The following is an 11709-nucleotide window of genomic DNA, read 5'->3' as shown; positions in this document are numbered from 1 at the left end:
TATTTTGGTTTTTCGAGACAGGGTTTCTCTGTATAGCCCTGGCTGTCCTGGAACTCACTTTGTAGACCAGGCTGGCCTCGAACTTAGAAATCTGCCTGCCTCTGCCTCCCGAGTGCTGGGATTAAAGGCGTGCACCACCACGCCCGGCTATTCATTTATTTTTTTTTTTTTTTTTGAGGGAGGAGCAGAATCTCACTTTGCAACGTAGACTGACTTTGAGCCCAGGCTCTTCCTGCCTCTGTCTCCCCAGTGCTGGATTGCCGGTGTGTACCATCACACCACATTTAGCTCATACGTTTTGAGACAGTGGAGGAGGAGGCCCTGTTTGCTGCTTCCCTGGCCGTTTGATGTTCCTTTTCTCAAATAAACAAATGTTGGGTGCCTCCTGAAGGCCGGACACTGGCTTCAGTACTAGAGCTGCAACCTAGTGTCAAAGACACGGAGAGGATTCGCCAGTGTGCAGGGGAGTTAGATGCGAGGTGTGTGGGCAGCTGTGACTCTGTGAAGAAACAGAGCAGGTGAGGACCAGGAAGTAGGACGCTAATTACCCCTCACCTGGTCACTGCAGGAATGGGAGCAAAGGAGATGGAGAGGACAAACAGCAGAGGGGGAGGAACATAATTAAGCTCTGGAGGCTTAGCATGAATAGAGAGAGGAGAGATACAGGAAATGATGTGGGGACGTAGCCAAGGCTAGCTCATAGAGAGGAAGCTGTCTGGATTCTGGCACTGGATGGAAGAATGCAGGGACTTTTCCCTTATTAATAAGCATAAGCAAGAAGGCGATTCAAAGGTTCTTCCATTTACTATTTTGTGTTTGCTGAGGTCCGAAGTCAATGTACAGGAGTCCTCTCCTTCAACCATGTGAGTCCCAGAGATCAGACTCAGTTCCTAGGTGCCTTTACCCCCTAGCCATCTCAGCAGCCTACACACTTTGATAATGATCGCTCCCGAGATGGTGCTTCCAACGCTTGGGCTTGGTACAGTGAGGGTGGAAGAGGAGGCTGTTCGGAAGTGGTCAGTTCACTTTCAAACATGGAGTAGCTTCAAGCACAGATGTGGGAAGTCTCCAGTCAAGGTGTGAGGTGGTCAGTCTTTCATTTGACTTCCTGGTGTGTCCATGGCTTTTTCTGAGAAGAGTAAAGAAGGTTGGGGAGAGAGAGGGAAAAAGAGGAAGGTATAACGAGAGACAGACAGAGAGAGAGAGAGAGAGAGAGAGAGAGAGAGAGAGAGAGACAGGAGCCAGTTCTTTCCCTTTTCTTTTTGAGGCATTCACTTTCTACATAGCTTAGCCATCCTGTCCCTCACTATGTAGACCAGGCTGGCCTTTTGAAGTCATTTGAAGCCACAGAGATGCATCAGCCTCTGTCTTCTAGACCTAAAGGTGTGCACCACCACGCCGTGCCCTGCCTCCTTATCTTTTTTGAAGATGTTTTTCTCCCTGTTCCTCTCCCCCATCCATTCTTTTGAAAATTTTAAAGTTATTTTATTTTATGTGTGTTTTGCCTGACTGCATCTTTGTGTGCCACTTGTGTGCTTGGTGCCTGCAGAGCCCAGAAGAGGGCACTGGACCAGCTAGAACTGGATTTAGAGATGGTTGTGAGCCACCATGTGGGCTCTAAGAATAGAACCCAGGTCCTCTGGGAGGACAGCAGATGCTCTAACCACTGGTCAACCTCTCCAGCTGAGCTTCTGCATCAGTTCTTAAAGGACCCTAATCCTAAGAATCAAAGCCCCACCCCTTATTACATCTGACACCTCGATCACTTCCTTGGAGGCCCTAAACTCCATATAGAGCCTAATTAGAACAGGAAGTTAGGACTTCAGCATCTGAGTTGGAGGGTGTGGCAAACACTTTCTACCACAGAGCCCACTGCAGGTGTTAAGGATGTCTGATTTTTATATTGTTTAAGCCTAGAAGATTTAAGCACATGGTGTGCCCCACCCCCACCTCAGGTGGTACTATTGTTTCATTTCTGAGACAGACAGTTTGTCTGAGAAAAAGAATGATTGATTGACTGACTGTTGATTGACTGTTGACTGGTTGATTATGAGGAGAAGCTGATAAAATTAGTTTAAGATGTGCTAAAGTGAGATGTAGTCAGGAGGCATCATGGAAATTACCAAGGGCAAGATGCTCTTCAAGGGGGTTGACCTGGGCTAGAGAAGCAGGAAGGGAAACCAGGGTACTGAGCAGGGTAAACAGGCAGAGGTGGAATAACAAGGGAACAGGACCAAGGAATGGCAAGGGGTGAAAGCAGACCTGAAGCTATGAACACAAACTCCCCTGTTACGGGGTTACGGACAGGTCTCTAATCCTAGCACTGGCGATGAGGAGTTCAAGGTCATTCCCCACTGAGCAAATGGACCAGCCTGGGATACATGATGCCCTGTCTCAAAAAGGGAAACTAAAACAACAGATAAATAGATAAATAAAAAAAACTAAGCAAACAAAAACACCTCTCTAGCTCTTGTTAAATAAAGGTCGTACTGCCTCGTTCGAACCCTAGGGGTAAAATCCAAGAAAACGTTTGGTTTAGTCATTTGTATTTTTCCAAGGCTCACATCCTCAATCTTAACAGTTTTGTCTGAACACATCCCCACTTTTATTGCAGTTCAAAGTGATATTTTGGCTGATAAATGAAAGAACCCTCCGGAAGGTGCCGGAAGGAGCTGAAGTCTTTGTTCGGCGGTGGATTTAACCTCTGTAACTCCAGCTGCAGAATGCAGTGGTTTATAACCGGGGAAGAGTGCTGTCTAGGGAAGGAGACGAGAGGTAGGTGCTTCTTTGGCCGACTATAAGTAGGATGATAGCTCTCCTGTGGGTCCCCGTGGAGGTGGGTCCATCCCGAGAAGGATCCTGGTGGCTTTTTATGGGCTCTCTATGATCCAAGTCAGGAAGGGCTGCGATGGAGTTCCTGTCGGCTGTGGACAAAGAGACTCATCTCCAGCTCCATTTTATGACAGCCAAGACTGCCAGTAAATAAAAGCAAACTAAATAAGTAATGAGAGAGACAGAGTGGGGAGGGGTGGAAGAGAGAAATCCCTAATGAGAGGAAAAGTGAGCGCCGAGACCAAGACCAAGCAGGCCGCTGAGCAGCTGGGAACCCTGACAGAGGCTAAGTTTGTCTCTTCCAAATTCACCAGGAGTGAGCAGGTGGCAGGAGACAGGTTTGGTGACACAGGCTTGTGTGCCCAACTACCCCTTGGGCAGAGGCCGGAGCCTTATCAGTGGCCTGAGCAACACAAGATTGGGTCTTTATTTTTTATTTTTTTAGTATTTAGTTAATTAATTAATTAATTTTGAGACAAGGGTTCTCTGAGTCGCCTTGGGTGTCCTGGAACTTGCTCTGTACAGCAGACTGTCCTTCAATTCAGAGAAATCAGCCTGCCTCTGCCTCCAGAGTGCTGAGATCAAAGGTATATACCATGACCCCCTGAAGACTGGGTGTTTAGAAAATTAAAAATAAAATAAAATAAATTAAGAAAACAGGTGGAGGTGGGGTAAAGGCTACCTTATTTGTCTCTTGTGGGTTTTTTTTGTTTTGTTTTGTTTTGTTTTTTTCTGTTCTGTTTTTTTGATATAGGGTCTCACATAGCCCAGGCTGGCCTGTGACTTGTTGAATAGCCAAAGCTAACCCTGAAATCCTTGCCTTCCTCCTCTGTCTTCTGAGTGATGACAATTTTCGGGTGTATTACTTCTGTTGTATTTATTTAGCAATACTGGAGTCTCATGCATGCTACACAAGGTCTCTACCCTCCAGCTTAATTCTCCAACTTGCCCTCCTCCCCCAGGGTAGGTATTTAACCTTGTCTACCTAGAACTTGCTCCTTATTTGGATCAGGCTAGCCTCCAACTCCCAGAGATCCTCTTACCTTTGCCTACTAAGGTCTGGTTAAAGGCGTAGACCACCCCTTGGCTCTTCTCATGCTTTTTCATTATGTCTACTTGACAAAGTCAAAGCTACAGTAAAACTACCTCCCTGAGAAACTTCTTTGACAGAGATGACCACTAAGGTTTTCCTGGGGTTTGTTTGTTTGTTTGTTTAGCCTGGAAGAAAATATCCACCAATAGCCCTCTCTATAAATTAACATATCCATCAGTTCTAGCCTTGTTTAAGCTGGATCATCTTAAGTATTTTCATAGAAACGACAAAGGCATGGGGGAAAACTGGAAAACACAGATATTGCAAAACGGAAAGCAAACAGGTGAAGACATTTCCTCCTCCAGAGTTGACTTCAGGCTAAAGATTGTATCTGGTAGATAGGAGGGACAAATATTATGAAACGGCAAACCTGGAATGAAGAGCTTCCATGCTTACACCATCTGACACAGACCAGGATCTGGGTTCTTTCTCTTCTCCAGCAATGCATGACCAGGTGAGTACCCGAGAGCGGGGGTTTATCATCAAAAGTGTAATAGACCATCCAGTGAATTCAGAGGCTCTACTGGAAGCCACGGACCAGAGGGAAGCCTGATTCTCTATGAAGTGTGGGTTCCAGCAGCACAGACCTAGGAATTGTGAGATGGTGAGAAGCAGTAGGTGAAACCAGGGTGTGTGGAGATGCTGTGTATGTGTGTGTGTGTGTGTGTGTGTGTGTGTGTGTGTGTGTGTCGGGGCGGGGCGGGGGGGGGCGCTGGTGGTGCTGGTAAACATGGTCAAGGAAGGAAACACTTCACTCTGTGTTTAAAGAGATGGGGCTGCTCTGGGACTTTCTAATGGAATGGCAATAACTCTTGGTTCAAATGCTATGTAAGCTAAGAGTCTTAAGGCATCAGTAGTGGTTACCCAAGGCTCAGGGGGACTGGGAGAGGTTATCTTAGATAGGTGAAGTTTGCTGAATCTCTTTGTCCTTCATATAGAAATGTGTTGCTGTCACTCAAAAGAGAATCTGATGACAAAGTAGTTACACCAATCTGTCCTTAACTGTAAGGTAAGACACATCCTCCATCTGGGTATCTTCAGAAAATGGCTTTGGACTACTTACGTCGCTTTCTAAATTATTGCCCAAGTTAGTAGTATATTTTAGGATCATGGCAAGTAAATCAAAATATAAACTTATACGGAAGAGGAGTCTGCCTTACACAAAAATCCTTATGATATAATCTCACAATGTACTTACTCGAAATAACAATATACATACAGGGTGAGCCAATCAGTTTGGGGCTATGTATATGCGTCACCTAGTTGGATAAGTAATCAAGGAGACTAGCAAGACCTAGCATCATTGGCCTCTGTAAGTTTAAGGTATGCTCTGTGTAACAATGAAAAGTAACAAAACAAAACAGAAACTAGAACTGCACTGAGAAGTGGAGCCATGAGGATCCCGGCCCCTTATTGAATCAAGGGTAACCTCAATGTGATGGTTTGTATATGCTTAGCCCAGGGAGTGTCACTATTAGGGGGTGTGGCCATGTTGGAGTAGGTGTGCCACTGTGGGCTTGGGCTTTAAGACCCTCATCCTAGCTTCCTGGAAGTCAGTCTTCTCTTTGCCTTTAGAACAAGATGTAGAACTCTCAGCTCCCGCAACACCATGCCTGCCTGGATGCTGTCATGACCCCCACCCCACCATGATAAGGGATTGAACCTCTGAACCTGTAAGCCAGCCCCAATTAAATGTGTCCTTATAGTGTCTGTTCAGAACAGTAAAACTCCAGCTTACACACTAAGCTATGTGAGACATCAATGATAAAAACTTGATGAGTCTGACTGTGGTGGCCCATGCCAATCATCCAGCATTCAGATGCTGAATCGAGATGGACCGTTGTGATTTTCAGGCCAGCCTGGGCTACATTGTGAGTTCCCTGACAGCGTCAGCTGCAGAATGAAAGACCCTGCTTATAAAAACATAAACAGCTGGGCAGAGGTGGCACATACCTTTAATTCTAACACTTGGCAGGTGGAGGCAGGTGGATTATTGTGAGTTTGAGGCCAGCCTTGTCTACAAAGCAAGTTTCAGGATAACCAGGGCTACACAGAGAAAACCTGTCTTGAAAAACAAAACAAATAAACAAACAAAACTTAACAAACAAACAAAACCAAGGAGACAAAACACCCCAATAAAGTGGAAACTTTTTTTTCTTTCTGAGACAAGGTTTCTCTATGTAGCCCTGGCTATCCTGGAACTAACTCTGTAGACCAGGCTGGCCTCGAACTCAGAGATCTGTCTGCCTCTGCCTCTCAAGTGCTGGCATTAAAGGCACCACTGCCCAGTGTAAAGTGGAAACTTTAAGGATTCTTTGGAAAGTCAGTTGTGTTGCATGGTCTGTTGCTGGAGCAGATATGTGGAGGAGTGTTTTCCTGAAGTGGACTCAGGTGAAAGACTAAAGCAGACTCGTGAAGGAACATTTAGCTGAAGCAGACATAGGAGAGAGAATGTTTTGCTAAAGCAAGCATGTGAAAGGACACATGATGAAGGATTCTTTGCTAACAACAGGAGTGTATTGGCCCACCTTACACTGCATAGTTGGGCTGTATTTGCTGGGACTCCATAGAGAGCGACAACTAAAAATTTCAGTGGTGTGCTGCCGCTTTTTCAGACTTGGGCTGATTGGCAGAGTGATGTCAACGGAGACAGACACACATGCTGAGGTAAGAGACTTACTGAGGCAAGACCCATGGAGGACAAGTGATGTTTGGAGAGAGTATAAATAGGACTCAACCAACAGTGCGCCACCACTGTTGATCTTTGCTTCCCTGAGAGAGGCACAGTCAAGAACTTTTCTTGGTGCTCCTCTTGGTCGCTCCTGCTGACTCAAGCCGAGGCTGAGGCCTGGCTGTCTCTGTTAGGTCCTGTCACCACATCTGATTTGTGTTTGTTAACCCATCTCTACCCAACTGGACTGATGGTGTTATCTGTGAAGTGTCTGTGAGTGGATGGAGCTGTTGCTGTTAACCTATGAACTAAACGGTTGATTTCTAGATAACACAGACGAGAGTTGTTCTGAAGAGCCTTCCTAAATAGCTCCACTCTCCCTGTAGTTTTTTAAATTATTTTTCTATTACCTCTAATAGGTGGTGGGCTATAAGAGAGGTTAAAGTGTTTAAGAACCATCATTAAAAATACAGTTTAAACCAGGTGTGGTGCCGCACACCTTTAATCCCAGCACTCGGGAGGCAGAGGCAGGCAGATTTCTGAGTTCGAGGCTAGCCTAGGCTCTACAGAGTGAGTTCCAGGACAGCCAGGGCCACACAGAGAAACCCTGTCTTGGAAAAAGAAAAAGAAGAAGAAGAAGAAGAAGAAGAAGAAGAAGAAGAAGAAGAAGAAGAAGAAGAAGAAGAAATATGGTTTAAAATATTAAAGTTATGCCCTAAGATTTATTATGCCCTGAACATACATAGAATGATTCTCCTGTTAATATTTTAGTACAGTCTAACAATTGCTAGAGCTTTCTTGTATGTTTGGTGTGTGTTGGTGAGGCCATAAACATGGAGGTCAGGGGACAACTTTCAGGATTTGGTTCTCTCCTAGGGCTTATGCAGTTGTTCATAAGATGGAAAAGATGCACATAAAACAGACAGCTCCCAGCCCTCCACAGTGGCCTGGATGAACTACTGCATTGAGTCCTTTTTCTTTTGAATTGTTCATGGTTGCTTGCGTTTTAATAGAAGGAATGTACTACTACTAACTGAGAGCCTAGTTTCTGATGTTATTATTATTATTATTATTATTATTATTATTATTATTATTTTTACAGAGGCTCTTTTGATCTTATGAGAGTTCTTGGTACCTTTCAATCTAGACCTATGTAGACAGTGATGACCGTAAACTGCCGATCTTCCTGCTTCTACCTTCCAAGTGCTGGGATGACAGATGTGTGACAGCACACCTAGTTTATAGGATGCTGGAGACTGAACCAAGGGCTTTCAACACAGGTAGGCAAGTACTCTACCAATCGTACTACACTCCTTGCTCAGTGTCTCACAGACTATTTTACCACTGAGCTGTGTCCAGCTCCTTTAACAAGTTTGGATAATGTTTGTCTTCTACTCCCATGATCTGTAAGAATGATCCTTTCTTTAATTTCATTCTTTAAGACCTTACTATGTCCTATTTTGCTTACTCTAACCGTTTTCACATCTGCTGGAAATAACTGACAGTCAGTAGCCATCAGCTGTTTTTATTTCTTGTCAGGCCGACATGCTAAGCACTTTCCATCTTGATGACATTACTGCTGGCAATCCTACCATACAGTACAGCTCATTATAAATCACAGCAGAAGATTGGAAAGGTGGAGGAACTTGACCTCGGGTGTAGGGGGTAGGGCGGGGACAGAGTCAGGGTTCTGGAGCCACAAGAGAATAATCTCTTCTAAAAATGTTCTAGGCCCGTTTGCCATTTTCATCCATAAGTATGAGTCTGTGTGAGTTTATGTGCACTGTGTGAGCAAAGAGGGCATCAGATGCCCTGGAAATGCACTAAGGATGTTTGTGAGCCGCCTGAGGTCAGTGCTGAGTGTGCACCTGGGTCCACTGCAAGAGCAGAGGAGCATTTAACCCTCCCCCGGATTTTTGTTTGTTTGTTTTTTGTTTTGTTTTGTTTTAGTGTTTTTTTGTTTGTTTGTTTTTTATCTTTTGAGATACAGTCTTTGTACTGGCTAGTTTTGTGTCAACTTCACACAGGCTGGAGTTATCACAGAGAAAGGAGCTTCAGTTGGGGAAATGCCTCCACGAAATCCAGCTGTAAGGCATTTTCTCAATTAGTGATCAAGGGGTGAGGTCCCCTTGTGGGTGGGACCATCCCTGGGTTGGTATTCTTGGGTTCTATAAGAGAGCAAGCTGAGCAAGCCAGGGGAAGCAAGCCAGTAAAGGACATCCTTCCATGGCCTCTGCATCAGCTCCTGCTTCCTGACCTGCTTGAGTTCCAGTCCTGACTTCCGCGGTGATAAACAGCAGTATGGAAGTGTAAACTGAATAAACCCTTTCTTCCCCAACCTGCTTCTTGGTCATGACGTTTTGTCCAGGAATAGAAACCCTGGCTAAGACAGTCTTACTCTATGGTCCAGGCTGGTCTCCTCAAACCCACAGTGACAATGCTCCTGCTTCAGCCTCCGGAGGGCTAAGAGTGAGCCACAGCAGCGAGCCACCAGGCCCAGATTCACAAGATTTTATTATTTTTTTTTTCCAGAAAGACAATATCTCATAATATTCAGGATCCTCTCTGTTGAGACACCCCCATCCCCCCCCCCCCGCTAGCACAGCTGTAGCCATTTTGTTCTGCCCACCAGACATTTCGTATTGTTGCTGTAATCTGCCTGCCAGTCACTGACTTGACTCATAGCAGGGTCATGCTGACCACATACCCTGTTATGTTCTGTATTCCACAACTATAAGTTCCATGGAGGACCCATCAAATTAAAAGCCAGTATGAACTGTTATGTCTAAAATGGCTTGAGCCAGGGCCCGACCACCAGGTAATACTTACAGCACCTGTGTATGAGCTCATTGTGGGTTTCACTTTTATGAGCTCGTCCTGAGAAATGTCCAACTCATAGCGTGGAGCTCTTGCACCCGAGCTGTTGCCCTGGTTGATCAGACTTGGGGTGTGAGTTCAATAAACCATTCCTGCGTGACTGAGAGTGGTGCTCTTGTGGTTTCTAGAGAGACTCCTGGACCCCCTTTCATGATAAAATTCCTCTGAGAATAACGTGTAGTAGAAATATTCATTTAAGGGTCATGTATGACAAGCTTGGAGCCAGTATCTACCCACCTTTCTTCTAAGATACAGAACAAGACACCAGCGTCCAGTGTCAGCACTTCCACTGAACACTGCGTAGGATGTCTCAGCCAGGGGGGCTGTGAATAAGTAAACAGGCGAAGCTTTGAAGTTGGGAGGAACAGACAGAGTTGTTTCTTCTCAGATGTTCCGACCTTATATACCTAAAGTTCCAAAGAATTTATAACAACAACAAAAAGCTCCGGAGGACTAATACTTAATTTTAATATAGGGGTAAAAATACAGAAGCTATATAGAAATAACAGAAATTGGTATTTTGTTCTTATTTTTAAATCCTCTACTTTCAGAAAAGATTGAGATTTGATCTGGGGTGGTAAGGAAGAGACCCAGTGGGGAGTAAAGCATTTCCTTTTATTCTCCAAGTCTTCCTACAATGGTGGCTTTAGGTCTGTGGTTCTCACCTTTCCTAATGTTGCAACCGCATTGTGGTGACCCCCCCAGCCATGAAATTGTTTTCAATGCCTCTTCATATCTGTCTGTTTGGCACTGTCGTAATGTCAGTACCTGATATGCAAGATATCTAATGTGGGACTCCCAAATACGGGTCATACCTACAGGTTGAGAACAGCTGCTTTAGGAGGACCTGGGCGTGAGTAGGAATGAGAGAGAGAGAGAGAGAGAGAGAGGGAGAGAGAGAGAGGTGAGATAATTATCTTCTGGTAGAATAGCAGGTCTGCCTGATAAGGCATGGCTACCACCAGCTGAGCATGGTCTGTGAGCACAGGCCTTCAGAACAGATGGGGAAGGAAGATGGAGAGGAAAGATAGGGCCTCATGCTATGAGCTTGCCTTTTGCCCTAGACTAAGGAAATAATTATAACAGAGACAGGAACCGCACAGAGGTAGATGGAAGCTAGCAATCTGTAGGTCTTTGAAACAAAAGAGGACTTTGAGTTTTCAGAAATCATTTGGGGAAGGGAAAAGATAGGTTGTTTAATTTAAAAAAATATATATATATTTACATAATATATACATACATATAAAATTTTATATAAAATTTTAAGCCAGGTATTTGTTGCTCACACCTTTGCCACACCTCTGGAAGCAGAGGCATTTCTAAGGCTAGCTTGGTGTCCAGGGTAAGTTCTATGATAGCCAGAGCTTTGTAGAAACCCTGCCTTGAATCCCCCCTCCAAATATTTTAAAAATATTTCTGCAATAAGACAACCATTGGGAATTGAGAAAATGAGAACAATTCTATAATAGGCAAGGCTGTTTAGCTGTGGCTCTGACCGCAGGGAAGTTGGTCAGCAACGATGAAGCATTTGAAGTTGAACGTTGCTGTTATCATAGGCAGCTTCTAGATTAAGCACTTTAATTTAGTATCTCATTTAATGTTCATAATAACCCCATGAAGTAGGTAATGACTTCTTAGTTTATTAGGTAAATAAAACCAGTGACTTTTCTGAAGAAATCTAAAAAATACAAAGTAAGGCGTCCATGCCTCTAATCTCCTCCAGGTGGACTCCAGAAGGTCAGGTGTTCAAGGCCAGTCTTGGGGACATATGGAGTTGGAGACCAGTGTGGTTTATGTGAGACCCTAACTCTGTGGTTCTTAATCTGTGGATCATTACTCCTTTCAGGGACAAATGACCCTTTCATGAGGGTAGCATATAAGATATTTACATTATGATTCATAGCAATAGCAAAATTAAAGTTATGAAGTAGCAAGGACAATAATTTTATGGTTGGGGTCACTACAGCATGAGGAATTATATTAAAGGGTCAAAGCAGAAGGTTGAGAACCACTGCCCCAACTAAACAAAGACTTGCTAAGATAAAGATGTACTGAGCCCACAGTATTGTTTAAAAGGGCCCCCAAGTCTATAAGTTGATAATAAAAACTGAGAAGACCTGATTCTTGCTCTCTTCGGGCTGTTGTTAAAATGAAGTGTATCATACCTTGTAAGGTCCTGCCTGTATTTTAGTAATTGGTCTTTTCTCTCTCTCCTCTCTCTCTCTCTCTCTCTCTC

The 11709-nt window shown here is 44.4% G+C and overlaps 1 long non-coding RNA gene across 1 annotated transcript in view; it reads left to right on the top strand.

Annotated features, from left to right (window-relative positions):
- Nucleotides 1-4313: 4313 nt before the first annotated feature.
- Nucleotides 4314-11709, top strand: part of LOC110333608 — a 7863-nt gene continuing 467 nt past the window's right edge. Inside the window, exons 1-4 of the long non-coding RNA XR_002381094.1 lie at nt 4314-4379; nt 4864-4934; nt 7699-7876; nt 8136-8232. This is a non-coding gene — a long non-coding RNA (uncharacterized LOC110333608). The remainder of the gene's footprint in view (nt 4380-4863; nt 4935-7698; nt 7877-8135; nt 8233-11709) is intronic.

Source organism: Mus pahari, chromosome 16, assembly GCF_900095145.1.
Source record: "Mus pahari chromosome 16, PAHARI_EIJ_v1.1, whole genome shotgun sequence".
NCBI classification, from domain to species: domain Eukaryota; kingdom Metazoa; phylum Chordata; class Mammalia; order Rodentia; family Muridae; genus Mus; species Mus pahari.
The sequence above is the reverse complement of the archived record's forward strand: the minus strand, read 5'-3'. Positions and strand labels throughout refer to the sequence as shown.